The 17,252-nt window shown below is 40.0% G+C and overlaps 1 protein-coding gene across 3 annotated transcripts in view; it reads left to right on the top strand.

The window, feature by feature from the left end:
* Positions 1-4,621: 4,621 nt before the first annotated feature.
* LOC106056486 (neuroligin-4, X-linked-like) overlaps positions 4,622-17,252 on the top strand; it is a 269,821-nt gene continuing 257,190 nt past the window's right edge. For 2 of the 3 annotated variants that reach the window (XM_056012657.1, XM_056012654.1), the window contains exon 1: positions 4,623-4,968. The gene's annotated coding sequence lies outside the window, so the exon portion shown is untranslated. Of the gene's footprint in view, positions 4,969-17,252 lie in introns of all 3 variants that reach the window. The other variant, XM_056012658.1, reaches the window with a different exon arrangement.

The following is a 17,252-nucleotide window of genomic DNA, read 5'->3' as shown; positions in this document are numbered from 1 at the left end:
ACGGGAATGTTCCTCGAGATAGGACTCTACAATATATATATATATATATATATATATATATATAATTCTCTTCTTCCCTCAACAGTTTAAACGAGTAGTAAGGAGTAAAGGAAAGATCACTCTGCGGATAGTCCACGAGAAAACAAGGGGGGGGGGGAGAACACGTATTCACAATATAGCAGGGCAGGACCGTTGGAATATCACTCTTTTTATTTTTTATTTCTACCTCACGTTAAAAAAAAAAGGGGGGGGGGAGTAATCTACTCTGTAGTAACTATCGAAGCGACAGAGCAAGCTCAAGAGTTTGGACACAATGGAAAGATCACTCTTTTATTTTTGCGACTCGGACTGAGGGAGTTATCCTAAATAATTTAAGAGTGAAAAAAAAAGACAATTTTCGTCTGTATATTTTAGGAGATTGGTATGAGTTTTCAAAAGATTTTAATAATTTCCGAATATTTCCAGGACTTTTTTGTGTGTATATTTTGCAATTTCAGGAGATTTCCAGGACCTCCTGTGAAATCGACAGCAGGCCGCGGGAAATCTGTTATAAGTTATAAAATGATTTAATTTAATAATTTATACACCTAAAATTAGCGCGGGTCCTATAAAAGTGCTGGGCCCACTGCGGTCGCATAGGTAGCAGTGGACTTAGGTTGGCCCTGCAAAATAGTGGCGTATGCTACGCCGCCGGTCGACTAGTATTTTATAATGATCCATTGACACTTTTATCATTGTGACCTTAGATGCAAATGTTTTGTACCATTGCGCGAATCTATGAATAAAGCTTGAGTTATTATTGAAAAAAGTCCATGACCTTTTAAAAAAAGTTACCTCCCCTGAAGTTTTTCATTAAAAAGTGGTGTATTTTTTGAAAAATATGCTTGCATATATAATTATAAAAATTAGATGGTTCACTTTCGGAAAAGAAAAAAAAGTAGCCGTTCCATCAGAACTTTGAATGATCTAAAATATCATGATGTCCGATTTTCATTTTCTATTCTAGTTTCTGAGATCTAAATGGGACGGACGGACAGGCCACACAAAACTAATAGAGTCTTTTCCCCTTTCGGGGGCCCCTAAAAACAGCTTAAATATCAATCAAATGATTTATATTCTGTGCAAACTCTCGCAATCTCCTGAACAAAATGTTACCCTAATTCTATAAAATAAACATTCGGCCGGTGCCACTAAAGAAGTTAGCGGATTTAGGGAATTCGTGATTTGATGCGTAGATTCTGGAGCTATCTCCCTTGGGAGCCGGAAGTACAAATTCCACATCCTCGAATACATGGTGATAGCCGATGACATTGAGATCTAGAATTATAGATCCTAATTCAATGGCGAGCAGAAGTGGACACATTAGGGGGGAAATACATACTGCTAAAGACGGCCAAGAGGTTAGCAAATGTTGGTGACGCTCAAGATGGTAACGTCTGCTGATATGTATGCTTTTCATTGTAAGAATGAATTCGATTGGTCAAAAAAAAAATTGAAAATTGGTGTGTACCTATCTCAGTACTGTCGTCATTGTCCTAGTCAAAGGTTAAATAGTGCTAGGTATTGACTTCATTGACATAGTCATATGTTAAGTAATGCTAGGCATAGACGTTATTGGCATAATCATAGATTAAGTAGTGCTTGGTATTGACGTCATTGTCATAGTCATAGATTAAATAGAGCTAGATATTGACGTCATTGCAAGCATGCAAAGCGCTAAGATGTTGGTAAGCTCACAAACACAGATATCAAGCAAGAGCTCATCAACAAACTAGACAGTGAAATTAAAAGCCGATGCATCAGAACTTTGAATGGACTAAAATATTATGATGTTGGATTTTCACTATCTTTTCTAGTTAACTAGATCTAAACGGGACGGACGGACGGACAGATGACTGTGTCCTAAACGCGCAAAAGAAGAAGACCTTCAAAAGAGCCTGTCTTTCTTCGCTAATGGCAGCAAAATTTTTGGCCTCACAATTAATGTAAAAAAGACAGAAGTGCTGCACCAACCTCCTCCAAATAAAGCTGTAACAGAACCAGACATTGTCATAGATGGCCAGAAATTAGCAAACGTCAAAAAGTTTGTCTATCTGGAAAGCACCATATCAGCAAACGCCAATCTAGACGATGAGGTTGACTTCCGTGTTGTTCTTGCCACTGCTGCTTTTGGCAGACTTCAAGAACAAGTGTGACAACGGAGAGGACTCAGCATATCCACAAAACTGTAAGTCTACAGTGCTGTAGTTCTCCTGTCACTCCTATACGCATCTGAGTCCTGGACCCTATATTCCCGCCACACCAAAAAGCTAAACTCCTTCCACCTACGCTGTTTAAGGAGTATACATAAGGTGCGTTGGTATGTATCTTTAAAATCCAATTTCAAACTAAGTTCTACACTTAACACGTCCGTCATGTTCATGTATTCGGATTCAATTTTCCACAACTCCAAGAATCTACTCGGAAATGAGTCGATACCGCTTTGAAGCTTATTAAGTCAATACAAGTCTTACACTGACGATCGTATCGAATACGAACTTTATATTTTGCACTCGAACTACTTTGTTCTTATTTTTTTTATATACTTCTGCAATTTTTCTGTTACCTTGACCTTAAGACATACTTTGTATGAGATAGAGACAAAGAGCTTGGGAAATAGAGAGCTTATATAGCACTGGGTATTGGCTGATGAGAACAAGCTGTAGCTCAGAACTTGCTTGGACATCTTCCCTCAATTGACACATCTCAATTTTATTTCAGACCTTGCCGTCTGTTTGCGCAGATGATGTAAAGCTCATTTGTTTGTATAGTCGAGGTTAACGAGGGTATCATGTGATCAGCACGACGACCAACCAGCTTTCCGCCAACTAATGTCAGCTACCTAGAAAAGTTTGGCCTGCTCAGGGCGGGCTGAAGAGTTATCCGAAAAATCCCGACGTTTGAGATTCAAGTCTTCAAACTGCTCACCCATTTACTCCGTCACCTCATCCTTCCTTCACACTTTGTCACTCACACACTCACATACTCACTCCCTCATTCACACACTCACTCACTCATTCACACACTCATTCACTCATTGTGCACTTTTACAAATCTTATAAGTAATCCCTACAATCGCAGTGGTAATCTACTCACGTGATCCACACTTCTTGTACTCAAGTCCCATTGTTTTCCATCCCACCCTTGCAATGATTCTCCCCCACACTGACCGTCACTGACCCCCCCTTCCCAAACACACAATCTAGAGAATGAAAATTACTTATTTCTACCACCCCTGCCTGGTTCCCTCCCTTAGGGACACTATTTATTACAGAAAAATGTCAAGAATAAAAAAAGAAGACTAAAGAGGCGAAGGGTAGCGATAATCAGTTTGATTTGAGACAATATCTGAAAGTAGGGCTGTAGACACATCAGTCTTGATCTAAAAAGAGTAAATCTTTACAGTACTCACGCTCTCTAGTACAGAATGGCCTCCCTTTATTTTCTCAATTTTTAATCAGTGGACATTTATTCAAGCATTGAGTGTCCTTCATTTTAGTCTTTCTGATTGGTTATGTCCTTCATTTTAGTTTCTGTTATTGTTCAGTCCTTGATTTTAGTCTTTCTGGTATTGTTCAGTCCTTCATTTTAGTTTCTGTTATTGTTCAGTCCTTGATTTTAGTCTTTCTGTTATTGTTCAGTCCTTGATTTTAGTTTCTGTTATTGTTCAGTCCTTGATTTTAGTCTTTCTGGTATTGTTCAGTCCTTCATTTTAGTTTCTGTTATTGTTCAGTCCTTGATTTTAGTCTTTCTGATATTGTTCAGTCCTTGATTTTAGTCTTTCTGTTTGGTTCTGTCCTTGATTTTAGTCTTTCTGGTATTGTTCAGTCCTTCTTTCTGAACAGACAATAAGCTAAACAATTTCCTTTTCCTTTTCTCCAAATCCCCTCTTTTTCTTTTTCATCTCTATCTATCTATCTATCTATCTATCTATCTATCTATCTATCTATCTATCTATCTATCTATCTATCTATCTATCTATCTATCTATCTATCTATCTATCTATCTATCTATCTATCTATCTATCTATCTATCTATCTATCTATCTATCTATCTATCTATCGAATGTATTGAGTTCGGGTCCTTTTTATTAACAACATGCCCTGATGTCATTGCTCAATCTATTGACTTAGTAAAAACCTTCTCCACACTTTTACATTCTGTCACATTATCTTACCCCCCCCCCACCCACCGAATCTTGCCCCACACACTTTTACATTCTGTCACATTATCTTACCCCCCCCCCCCCACCCACCGAATCTTGCCCCACCCTTTTTCATACCCATGTTCATGAACTATTGCCCCCCCCCCCCCCCATCCGTTACCTCTCCAACAACACTTATTCCTTTTTTTTCTTTTCATATTTACTCACAGTGAGTTCTCATTTTTAGTTGTTGTCTCCCTTTCCTCTTTACGTCTCTTTCTCCCCCCCCCTTTTTTTTCTGTCTCTCTCTCTCTCACTCTTAGGAGCAACTTCTAGCCTGCCTCGTCCCACTGCGAGCGCTGAATCTGCCTGGGATGAAAGACGCACGAGAAGCGACCCAAAAAAAAAAGTAAAAAAGTCTCCATGAGTAAAGGAAAGCTCTCTCCACGTCTGCGTTAGCAGAGGAACATAAAAATGTTTAACTTTTTCTTTCGTTTCTTTCCCTACATGTTTTGTGTATGTGTGAGTCGTGCACTCCCGAGGAGAAAGTTTTTGACTTGTTGACATGAAGTTATTGTTTTCAAAAGTTTGGTTTGTGTTTACGTGTTAGATACAAACCCGCACATCTGGAGAACTTTCCCCCAATCTGTCTCTTGGATTACATGTTTGTATTTCGTGTGATTTAGTTATATTATCAGTTTTTGGATTTTGGAATGATCAACTATAGGTATTTCAACATAAGTGAATTATTTCTCTGGGATTATAACGCAGGGATAAATTTGCAGGTATATATAAAAATATATTTTAATCTTTAGCGTCTATGATTGCAGGTAGAGAAATAATTACAGGTATATAATTACTCAACGACAATGATCTATCTATCTATCTATCTATCTATCTATCTATCTATCTATCTATCTATCTATCTATCTATCTATCTATCTATCTATCTATCTATCTATCTATCTATCTATCTATCTATCTGTCTATTTATCTATCTATCTATCTATCTATCTATCTATCTATCTATCTATCTATCTATCTATCTATCTATCTATCTATCTACCTACCTGTCTGTCTGATGTCTGTCTGTCTGTCTGTCTGATGTCTGTCTGTCTGTCTATCTATCTATCTATCTATCTATCTATCTATCTATCTATCTATCTATCTATCTATCTATCTATCTATCTATCTATCTATCTATCTATCTTTCTAACCGAGAAATTGAACATTTTTATCATCTTTTTGTACACATTTTTATCACAATATTATTACGTAGATAAGAAGCTCCTTATCAAATACAGATATTTGGAAACGATTTTAATTTTTATAAAGACCTAAAAACGTACAGATGTTTTTAAAGACAGACATTATTTCCTAATTTAGAAGTCTTTAAATGAACAGATACATTTAAAGTACAGGAATATTGTTATATAGAACTAGAATATATTTCCTAAGTGTTGGGTTGTAATCTGGACTACAAGAGCATGACAGGATACAGATGTGTTACAGATGCATCACTATGAAGAATGAGAGTGTTCAATAGAAAACATTTACTTTTTTTCAGGTGTTGTATTTATTACTTATGATTATAGTCAATGATTGCACACATAGAATTATATAATTTAACTAATTGAGTCGTTTATATTTGCTATCTGAATGTATGTTTAGAGACAGACCAAAAAAACAACTCTTGACAGGTTTACATACAGGTAAAAAATAAATGATACAGATTAGGTATAATCAACGTACGCTTCGCGGGTCAGAACTATTTGTAAGCTTCCGTGCACTAAGGCTTCGTGTTGAGATTAATCCAGGTATCTGGCAGTGTTTTGTAGGGTTCGCCTGTCTCCGTTTTGGGCAAGACCCTCACAGGCACCAGTTCTATCTGTTACAAGACTAGTCGTATCTTTGGAAGTGTTTCTGAGCACCCTGCAGTCCTTAAAGATGTGTTCTACTGTCTCTTCTTCTGTGTGACAGTGTCGACATCTGGGATCGTGCTTCTCTCGGATCCTAGTGAAGTAGGTTCCTATCGGACAGTGTCGACATCTGGGATCGTGCTTCTCTCGGATCCTTGTGAAGTAGGCTCCTATCGGACAGTGTCCCGTGCGAAAACGTGCTGAAATTGTCTGATCATATCTGCCTCCACTCTTCCTTCCTGTTTGGGCGTTTGAGAACTTTCCAGACTTTCCGTCCCGTGCTACAAAGGTCCCAGCTTTCGTACCATTTGGACCTGATCCAGTCATAAATTCTAACTTTTGCACTCTCGTATGTTTGCGGCTCCTCTGGTGGGTCTTAAAGCGTTCCAAGCTTCGCCAAACTGTCTGCCTTCTCGTTTCCTTTGACTCCAGCACAATGCGAGGGAATCTATTGCATCATCACATGTACGTTACGTTTAATTTCTAGGCGCTTCACACACGCCTTTGTTTTGTCCAGTTGTGTAGGCCATGTCTCTGAGCTCTCGAGAGCTTGCTGGCAGGAAAGTGAGTCTGTAAAGAGGATCACATTGGCCTTCCTCAATAACCTGCCCGTGACGCAGTGCTATCCGGCCCTGAACAAATGTCTGCCCACAAAGCCTAAGGAAGCATCAGAGACACATCAGGTAAAGTTGCACTTGACATGGCCCACTGAGTACACACATTTGGGCAACACTTGAACTATTGAAGAAGTAAATATAATCATACGGCCAGAGAAAACAAACTTGTTATATTTAGTTTCTTTAAAGCATACAATGTACACTGTGTTATAAAAAAACTTTTAATTAAAATTCATTCCGAGGAAAGTGAACATGACGTAATATGATAAATACATCGTTATACTCGCTGTGTTAAAAGTGACTGTACATGCAGTTCTCGTGTTATTTAAAATGTGACTTTTTTCCTTCGGTCAGAGATGATCCTGGATTGAGTTCATCTAGATATCGTTCTACGTAGCAATCTTTTACCCGCGATTCGTTTTCACTCTTCCCATTAATGACATGTTGGTGATTTATTTAAAGGTCTATTTGTTTCATTGTGTAATTGCTTTTCCATCCATCTTTTTAATAGTCTGCAGACTCTGACCTTTCCCCCATTCAATTTTAGCTGTCCACAACAAGCACACATGCATTAATTATTTTACAGCCACATTCGCTTTCCTACCATATAACTATTTACTCAGCCACACGTCGATGCACTTTGTTTAAAGTAATACAATACAGTAATAGAGAAAAAGAAGAGAAAGAGATTTGGAGAAATATGAAGGGTGATATAATGGAAACTAAAGAGAACTTGTAAGAATATAAAAAGAGATTTGGAAAGAAATTTATAAAATAGCCAATGTCAAGGACAAACTATTGCGATTAAATAATAATAATAACTCTTTCTACAAGCAATAGAAAAATGTGATTCCTCAGTGCTAAAAAGGGGAAAGAAAGAACAAACTATGATTCTTTTTAAAACACAGTTTAATAATACTTCCCTATTCTGTACATCGAATAAGACAAGAGACTCCATTAATGAAAATCTCCCATAGCTTTAATTAATTCGCACACACAGATATCCTTCTATCCATTGTCTGGTCTTAAACCCAACATTCAGTTTCTTAATAGCAACATTTAAAACAACAACAACTTCGAACATTAATTCCACCAAAGCTACCCACTATAGTCACCGCAGTGAGTCCATTTTATTCTTGTCAAAACTCTAGTCAAAACTATAAATGTAGAAAATTTCACTTCTCTCTTTTAAAATGTGGCCAAAAACATAAGTGCATAAGAAGAAGATTTGCTCTGTAGGTTCTGACGTTCTCTAGAAGCCAGCTATTGTCAAAGTCTTTCTTTTTAACTTATAGTTTTCTTGTATCCAAAGAGCTGACACAGTCCGACTGTTACACGAACACACACACACATCACCCCCAAAAAATATTGAGGAAACAAGAGTCTGCATAGCTCAAGATATAAGCAAGTATCTAGACAGGCAGTGATAGAGAAGGAGAGAGAGAAAGAAAGACAGAAACCAGAGGAAATAGGAAGGAATGTTAGATAACTTAGCTTGTATGTAAATGTTTATGTGTGTCTGTATGTGTGTGTGTCTGTGTGAGAGAGAGAGAGAGAGAGAGAGAGAGAGAGAAAGAGGGGGGGGTGGTAGATAGTTTAATAGAAAGGTAGATAAAACTATAAAGCACCCCTTTCATATTTTGCGATCTATAGATAGATAGATAGACTATATTTAATTAGAAAAGATAGATAGCTAATATAGCTGAATAAATAGATAGATAGACCTTCACCTTTCACTTAGTCTGTTTGAACGTTGGGGCATCACACATGATTAGTCGACCGTCTTTCTCCATTCCTCTCTGACTAGAATCTTTTTCACTGACAGGCCAGTTCCTTCTTTTACGTTGTCTTCCCATCGCTTTCTCTGTCTGCCACTTCTCCCTGCTACGTCTCCCTGCTACTTCTCCCTGCTACTTCTCCCTGCTACTTCTCCCTGCTACTTCTCCCTGCTACTTCTCCCTGCTACTTCTCCCTGCTACTTCTCCCTGCTACTTCTCCCTGCTACTTCTCCCTGCAACTTCTCCCTGCTACGTCTCCCTGCTAATTCTCCCTGCTACTTCTCCCTGCTACGTCTCCCTGCTAATTCTCCCTGCTACTTCTCCCTGATACTTCTCCCTGCTACGTCTCCCTGCTACGTCTCCCTGCTACTTCTCCCTGCTACTTCTCCCTGCTACTTCTCCCTGCTACGTCTCCCTGCTACGTCTCCCTGCTACTTCTCCCTGCTACTTCTCCCTGCTACTTCTCCCTGCTACTTCTCCCTGCTACTTCTCCCTTCTACTTCTCCCTGCTACGTCTCCCTGCTACGTCTCCCTGCTACATCTCCCTGCTACGTCTCCCTTTTACTTCTCCCTGCTACGTCTCCCTTTTACTTCTCCCTGCTACGTCTCCCTGCTACGTCTCCCTTTTACTTCTCCCTGCTACGTCTCCCTGCTACTTCTCCCTGCTACGTCTCCCTGCTACGTCTCCCTGCTACGTCTCCCTTTTACTTCTCCCTGCTACGTCTCCCTGCTACTTCTCCCATCTACTTCTCCCTGCTACGTCTCCCTGCTACGTCTCCCTTTTACTTCTCCTTTCTATTTCTCCCTGCTACTTCTCCCTTCTACTTCTCCCTGCTACGTCTCCCTTTTACTTCTCCCTGCTATTTCTCCCTGATACTTCTCCCTTCTACTTCTCCCTGCTACTTCTCCCTACTACTTCTCCCTACCACGTCTCCCTGCTATTTCTCCCTGCCACGTCTCCCTGCTATTTCTCCCTGATACTTCTCCCTTCTACTTCTCCCTGATACTTCTCCCTGCTTCGTCTCCCTTTTACTTCTCCCTGCTATTTCTCCCTGCTACTTCTCCCTGCTACTTCTCCCTGCTACTTCTCCCTGCTACGTCTCCCTGCTAATTCTCCCTGCTACTTCTCCCTGATACTTCTCCCTGCTACGTCTCCCTGCTACGTCTCCCTGCTACTTCTCCCTGCTACTTCTCCCTGCTACTTCTCCCTGCTACGTCTCCCTGCTACGTCTCCCTGCTACTTCTCCCTGCTACTTCTCCCTGCTACTTCTCCCTGCTACTTCTCCCTGCTACTTCTCCCTTCTACTTCTCCCTGCTACGTCTCCCTGCTACGTCTCCCTGCTACATCTCCCTGCTACGTCTCCCTTTTACTTCTCCCTGCTACGTCTCCCTTTTACTTCTCCCTGCTACGTCTCCCTGCTACGTCTCCCTTTTACTTCTCCCTGCTACGTCTCCCTGCTACTTCTCCCTGCTACGTCTCCCTGCTACGTCTCCCTGCTACGTCTCCCTTTTACTTCTCCCTGCTACGTCTCCCTGCTACTTCTCCCATCTACTTCTCCCTGCTACGTCTCCCTGCTACGTCTCCCTTTTACTTCTCCTTTCTATTTCTCCCTGCTACTTCTCCCTTCTACTTCTCCCTGCTACGTCTCCCTTTTACTTCTCCCTGCTATTTCTCCCTGATACTTCTCCCTTCTACTTCTCCCTGCTACTTCTCCCTACTACTTCTCCCTACCACGTCTCCCTGCTATTTCTCCCTGCCACGTCTCCCTGCTATTTCTCCCTGATACTTCTCCCTTCTACTTCTCCCTGATACTTCTCCCTGCTTCGTCTCCCTTTTACTTCTCCCTGCTATTTCTCCCTGATACTTCTCCCTGCTACGTCTCCCTGCTACGTCTCCCTTCTACTTCTCCCTGATACTTCTCCCTTCTACTTCTCCCTGATACTTCTCCCTGCTACGTCTCCCTTCTACTTCTCCCTGCTACTTCTCCCTACTACTTCTCCCTACCACGTCTCCCTGCTACTTCTCCCTACTACTTCTCCCTACTACTTCTCCCTACTACTTCTCTCTGCTATTTCTCCCTACTACGTCTCCCTGCTACTTCTTCCTACTACTTCTCTCTGCTATTTCTCCCTACTACGTCTCCCTGCTACTTCTTCCTACTACTTCTCCCTACTACTTCTCTCTGCTATTTCTCCCTAATACGTCTCCCTGCTACTTCTTCCTACTACTTCTCTCTGCTATTTCTCCCTACTACGTCTCCCTACTACTTCTCCCTACTACTTCTCTCTGCTATTTCTCCCTACTACGTCTCCCTGCTACTTCTTCCTACTACTTCTCCCTGCTATTTGTCCCTGCTACTTCTCCCTGCTACGTCTCCCTGCTACTTCCTGTTACTTCTCCCTGGTACTGTTCCAAAGAAAGAAAACAAGACCGTTTTGATTTGTATTCAGTTCTTTTTTTTGTCATCATGTACTCAGCTTTGTTTGTCTACAAAAAATAACATTTTCATTACCGTTTCCTAAATTTTCTTGTTTTCTATTTATAGTTATTTTCGTTTCCATTTTGTATAATTGACCACAACACTACTACGACGGTATCAACATCCCTAGCCACAATCTAAAAAAAGTTCCGCCCCTTCATGACACTATATGTCAAACAAATGTCATTACCAGAGTCCCAGAATGTTCCAAACCATGGTACCTGTAAACAAGTTATCTAGCACTGCACGCGAGCAGCACACGTCGAACTACAGGAAGACTGTACTCACCCCCCATGGAAATCGTTCAACACACGCGCATCAGTCGCAAATATTTAGATGGATTGGATGGAGAGGTGTTACAAACCAGAAATCTTCGAATCACACTCTGTATATTTTTTATGTTTTATTTTTTTTTCAAATGTTTTTTTGTTTTAAGTTATTGCTTTATCTAAGTCTCTTTCATAGAAGTCTTTGTGTGTGTCTTAAAAGTGTACTCGATTGGGTGTGTGTGTTTCTTATGTAGCCACTCATTTGCTGTATACGTGTTTTTTGTGTTTGGGGTTGGAGATAAGGTTTACAATCAGGGTTTAGATTAATGTTAGGGTTTATTTCAGGTTTAGGTGAAAACGCTAGACTAAGCGTTACGTTTTATTAGTGATTTCAATGTTAGGGAAAGTACTTATGATAACATTCTTATGACAGACAAGATCTCGAATGAGGAACTGTGGCAAAGAACAAAGCAGCAGCCTAATGAAGTAAATATTCTTCAGAGACGATGGAGATGGATAGGTCACACCCTTCGCAAGCCTGCTTCCAAACAGGGCCGGTCTTAGGACACTGCAACCTATGCGGTCGCAGTGGGCCCGCGCTTCAAAGGCCCCGCGCTTTCAAAGGCCCCGCGCTAATTCTAGGTGTAGTTATATAATTGCAAAATATATACAAAAAATTCCTGGAAATCTCCCGAATTTATTAAAATCCCCTGAAAAACTCATAAAAATCTTCTGAAAAGTAGACAAAAATTTCATTTGTGGGTGTCATTCATTGCGGAAAACGCCAATCCTACGCGCGATAAAAGAAAAAAAGGCGTTGTCAGCTTTCATGTAATTTTTTTTTGAATTTTCACCTAAATCGGAAGTTCCTATACTTTATTTACTTTTATAGTCACTGGCATATACATATGCCATATGTTGTAAAGTTCGTAAAGTAAAGATGCAATTTTGTACTTAGTAAAGAATGGATAAAATTCAAAGTCGAATTTTTTTAATCTAGTACAAAATCTTAATTTTCACTTATTATCCTTATTTCCACCCAGACAAGGCCCCGTGCAATCAGTTTCGCATAGGGCCCAGTGTCACGGCCTGAATATTGGTATAGGCCTGGACAGTCTTGAATTGGTCTGCCTCTTTGTGTTGTAGATACCTCCTCTGATACTACTATAACGTTCTTTGTCTTCTTAACTAAAAACTTTCTCACACGCACTAGATTTGCTGGTGCGTAAGAACACAAACATACTGAACTCTCCGACCTCAACACTTAGAATCATTAATAGACACAATGGTAGCAGACATGGTTTTTATTACATAAAATAGTTCACAAAGATATTGGCGACTTCAGCCATCTTAAGTTATAATCCAATGAAATAAGAACAGCATACACCATAGTAATTACTTTAATACTTATACAGTATACTCAAGGAGATTGTAACGCTCCTCTCTCTACAAGAGTCCAAGATCAACTGTGGTGTTCACACCCTGCAAATATTTGGACCGGCCCTGCTTCCAAAACAACAAGGCAAGCCCTAACCTGGAGTCTAGTTGAAGGGACCACAGGCCGAGATTAAGTATTGCTGATAGTGTCTTCATTGTTAATCATGTACATATGTTAGTGTACCTATATCCACCCCACCCCTCATGTACATATGTTAGTGTACCTATATCCACCCCATCCCTCATGTACATATGTTAGTGTACCTATATCCACCCCACCCCTCATGTACATATGTTAGTGTACCTATATCCACCCCACCCCTCATGTACATATGTTAGTGTACCTATATCCACCCCATCTCTCATGTACATATGTTAGTGTACCTATATCCACTCCATCCCTCATGTACATATGTTAGTGTACCTATATCCACTCCATCCCTCATGTACATATGTTAGTGTACCTATATCCACCCCACCCCTCATGTACATATGTTAGTGTACCTATATCCACCCCATCCCTCATGTACATATGTTAGTGTACCTATATCCATCCCACCCCTCATGTACATATGTTAGTGTACCTATATCCACCCCATCCCTCATGTACATATGTTAGTGTACCAATATCCATCCCACCCCTCATGTACATATGTTAGTGTACCAATATCCATCCCACCCCTCATGTACATATGTTAGTGTACCTATATCCACCCCATCCCTCATGTACATATGTTAGTGTACCTATATCCACCCCATCCCTCATGTACATATGTTAGTGTACCTATATCCATCCCACCCCTCATGTACATATGTTAGTGTACCTATATCCACCCCATCCCTCATGTACATATGTTAGTGTACCAATATCCATCCCACCCCTCATGTACATATGTTAGTGTACCTATATCCACCCCATCCCTCATGTACATATGTTAGTGTACCTATATCCATCCCACCCCTCATGTACATATGTTAGTGTACCTATATCCACCCCATCCCTCATGTACATATGTTAGTGTACCTATATCCACCCCATCCCTCATGTACATATGTTAGTGTACCTATATCCATCCCATCCCTTATGTACATATGTTAGTGTACCTATATCCACCCCATCGCAGTGGTGCTACAGCACACAGAGGGCTTTGGCCTACCTTTCCATCTAGATCTCTCTTGACCTTTTCGTCCCATGCCCTAACTCTTAAGTTGTTGTAGATCTTACTGCACATCGTCTCAATCTGTCGTGTTCGTGGCATGACATTGTAGCTGATTAGGGTATTTTAAACTAGTAGAATCCACTCTTGAATCATTTCTTTATTTCATTCTACTATGCCTTACATCGCCAGCTTGGACTTTCCTGAAATGAGATCGATGATCAATTTACAGGAAGGACAAAAAAAGTACAATAAGAGTCTAAGTCTTAATCTGACATAATCTAGACCAGGAGTAGATATATAGCCCTCACTTTGATACGCAGCAGGTTTGGGTCTATAGGGAACAAAATAATTAGATTTTTTTTTAGTCAAGGATATGTATGTATGTGAACTGAGAGAAACAGAGAGAGAGAGATAGAGGAGGAGAGAAAGAAAGAGTGAAACAGAGAAAGAGAGAGAAAATAGAGAGAGAAAGAGAGAGAGAGAGAAAGAAAGAGAAATGGAGAAAAAGAGAAGAAGAGAGAAAAGAGAAAGAAAGAGAGAAAGAGAGGAAGAGAGAGAGAAACAGAGAAAGAGAGAGAGAAGGAGAGGAAGAGAAAGAAAGAGAGAGAGAGAGAAATGGAGAGGAAGAGAGAAAGAGAAAGAGAGAGAAAGAGAGATAATGAAAATGAGAGAAAGAGAGAGAAAGAGAGACAGAAAGAAAGAGAGAGAGAAAGGGGGATATGAAGAGAATGGTGTAATATTAAGTGTGTTGATATGTAGAAGAAGATTGGGGTCAAACAATTTTAAAAGAAAAAGAAAAAAGAGAGGAACTGAGGAGATTTAAATATAAGAACTCGAGACTTTGAGAAACTAAAAGAAAGAAAGAAAAAGATACAAAAGCTACTAAAGACTTAAAGAAACATTGATAAAAGAAAGAGGTTAATTAATATATATCTATATATAAAGAACTGGAAAAAAATGTCAACCTTCAATAATGGAGTCTCTTCTTTATTTCATACATATTTGTGTAAATTGAAATGTATACATTTGGATAGGGGATGACATTCAAACTAGTGTCTGAGGTCGTTGTTTATCTTTGAACTGAAGATGAAGATGAGTAGATTGTAAGAGAAGCTCTCATTTGTGTGTGTGTCATTTGTGTGTGTCATTTGTGTGTGTGTCATTTGTGTGTGTTATAATGTAAGAGACGTTGACATTTTTATTTGTTTAAACGTTTCTCTTTGTTTTGTTTGTTGCACACAAAGTCCTACATTGTGTTGAGGTGACTGCGTTCTATGACAAATTCACCAACAAAAGGTTCGATTACTTACCAAACTACCTCTAGGTTCCTCATTACTTAACTCCCTCGATCCATTTTTCCGCCTTTCATAAATCAAACGTTCGATTTTGTAATATCATAAACTAGACTAGACCCTAAAGGTAGAACATAAACCAACGATCTTATTTACACAGCGCTATCAGACTGGTCACCAAGATTACAAAATGTTATCAAACATGATCTACACCTTGACTGATGTCACAGAATTTAAATACAAACTTACACGCGCACACACACACACGCAGTCACGCACACACACACACACGCGAACACACACACGAGCTCACACATATACAGAGTACTCTCTGCACGCAATTTGGACGTGATTTCGCTCTGCGCTCACGTGCCCATAAAGAGCTGAGGAAACCAGGTCTACTGGTTGGTCCACGGAGCATTTCAATCGACTTTTCGAAGTACCTGAACTGATGGACTAAGCTTTTGTCCCCTGCACTGACACACCAGTAAAGAAAATCCAGGTGGCGAGTCCAATACAGAGGTGCTTCTCAATGTTTGCCTCTCTGTACTTTTTGTTGTATTTTCTTGTTTCCTCTGCACCTCAATCTCCAGTGTCTTTGAATTCTATGGCTCCCGTCTCTTTGTGCCCCGTTTCCCACCCTCTACTTCAGCGGTTCTCAACCTTTTAAGCTCGGCGACCCCTTTTTACAATCCCCCACTCTGCCGCGACCCCCCCCCCACACACAGCAAAAGAAGAGTAGACAATACCAATCCATATTTTCGATGGTCTTAGGTGACCCCTGGCAAATGGTCAATCGACCCCCAAGGGGGTCGCGACCCATAGGTTGAGAACCCCTGCTCTACTTGCTTTATACTTAGCGCCCTCCATGTTCCCCCCCCCCCCCACTTTCTGTTCTCCGTTCCGTCTTTTTTCCAATGCCGTGTGCTATGCGCTTCGGACTGCTGCTGTCACTGTCGCTGCTGTTTAAACCCGCCGCTATCCCCAGCAGTTCTTTAGGAAGTCTGGGCTAGGACGAAGATCTAATAACCTTCAGGTCTGAAGGAACGTCTTTGGTATAAACAAGAAAAACATTTAAAATATTTTTTAAAAAGAGAATACCTCCTTTATGCAGCATAAAATTTAAGTGTTCCAACGATAAGCATTTAGATCTAGACTTAAAAGGCAATGCGCAAAGTTTTCCTTGAATCAATTAAGCCTTGCATTCGGAAACTCCCGAACGCGATAGTTCTTTCAAGAACGCGATAGTTCTTTCAAAATCGATGTAGGATCTAGATCTTGATTAAGTCTTCTAGCCAAATTTACAGTTATTTATTTTTATTATGAAAAATTATAACGGTCAAACTAGAGTTTTTTCCAATGTGGCCAACGAGCTAGTAATTCTTTTCTCAGCGATATACATCAACTGTTAAATTTCTAGGAAAATCATTTGTGCCATTTTTGAGATAGCGTCCGCCCATCCTCCATAAAGGAGTGACTTGAATAGAGGAATTGAAAAATACACACGTTTGTGTATACAGCATGTTTAAAAATTAAAAAAAAAAGATGCTAAATCCTTGAAAAGATTCCCGAACCCTAGTCCCAAGTCTCTAGCTCAAACAACTCACCAGAAGTCGAAACATTATTTTTCAGAAGCAACCTGAAAAGAATATATTTTTGTTATAATAATAGCTTACATATCTAGTAGTCAATTATCTCTTGGTTAATTCACTTTGATGAAAACAACATTGAACTAAAGCTTAGCAATCTGCATTACAAAGTTGGACATTTTGGTGTCAGGTTACAAATTGTCTAACGACGTAAAAGTCTGTATGTTTTAAAAGCACTAATAAGAAGTCTTGACTAAATCTAAAAGTCAATGACATTGATCTGGTGATTAGCTTAACATTGGAAACAGGAAAGTACGTAACATCGCCATTCCTCTTACATTTTTACTCTGTCCTTCTAGAACTTTCCTCTAGTCTGCTAGACGACGAATCCTTTTGCTGGAAAAGATTTCTTTATTGGTAGCATTATCTCGGTATGTTATTCCTAGGATCCTTCTCAGCCATAACTGCTCAGCCTCTATTCAACCTTCTATGTCTCTGTAAGCGTAGATGGCCGTAAGGACAATGATT

This window comes from Biomphalaria glabrata, chromosome 15, assembly GCF_947242115.1.
Source record: "Biomphalaria glabrata chromosome 15, xgBioGlab47.1, whole genome shotgun sequence".
In the NCBI taxonomy this organism is placed as follows: domain Eukaryota; kingdom Metazoa; phylum Mollusca; class Gastropoda; family Planorbidae; genus Biomphalaria; species Biomphalaria glabrata.
The sequence above is the reverse complement of the archived record's forward strand: the minus strand, read 5'-3'. Positions and strand labels throughout refer to the sequence as shown.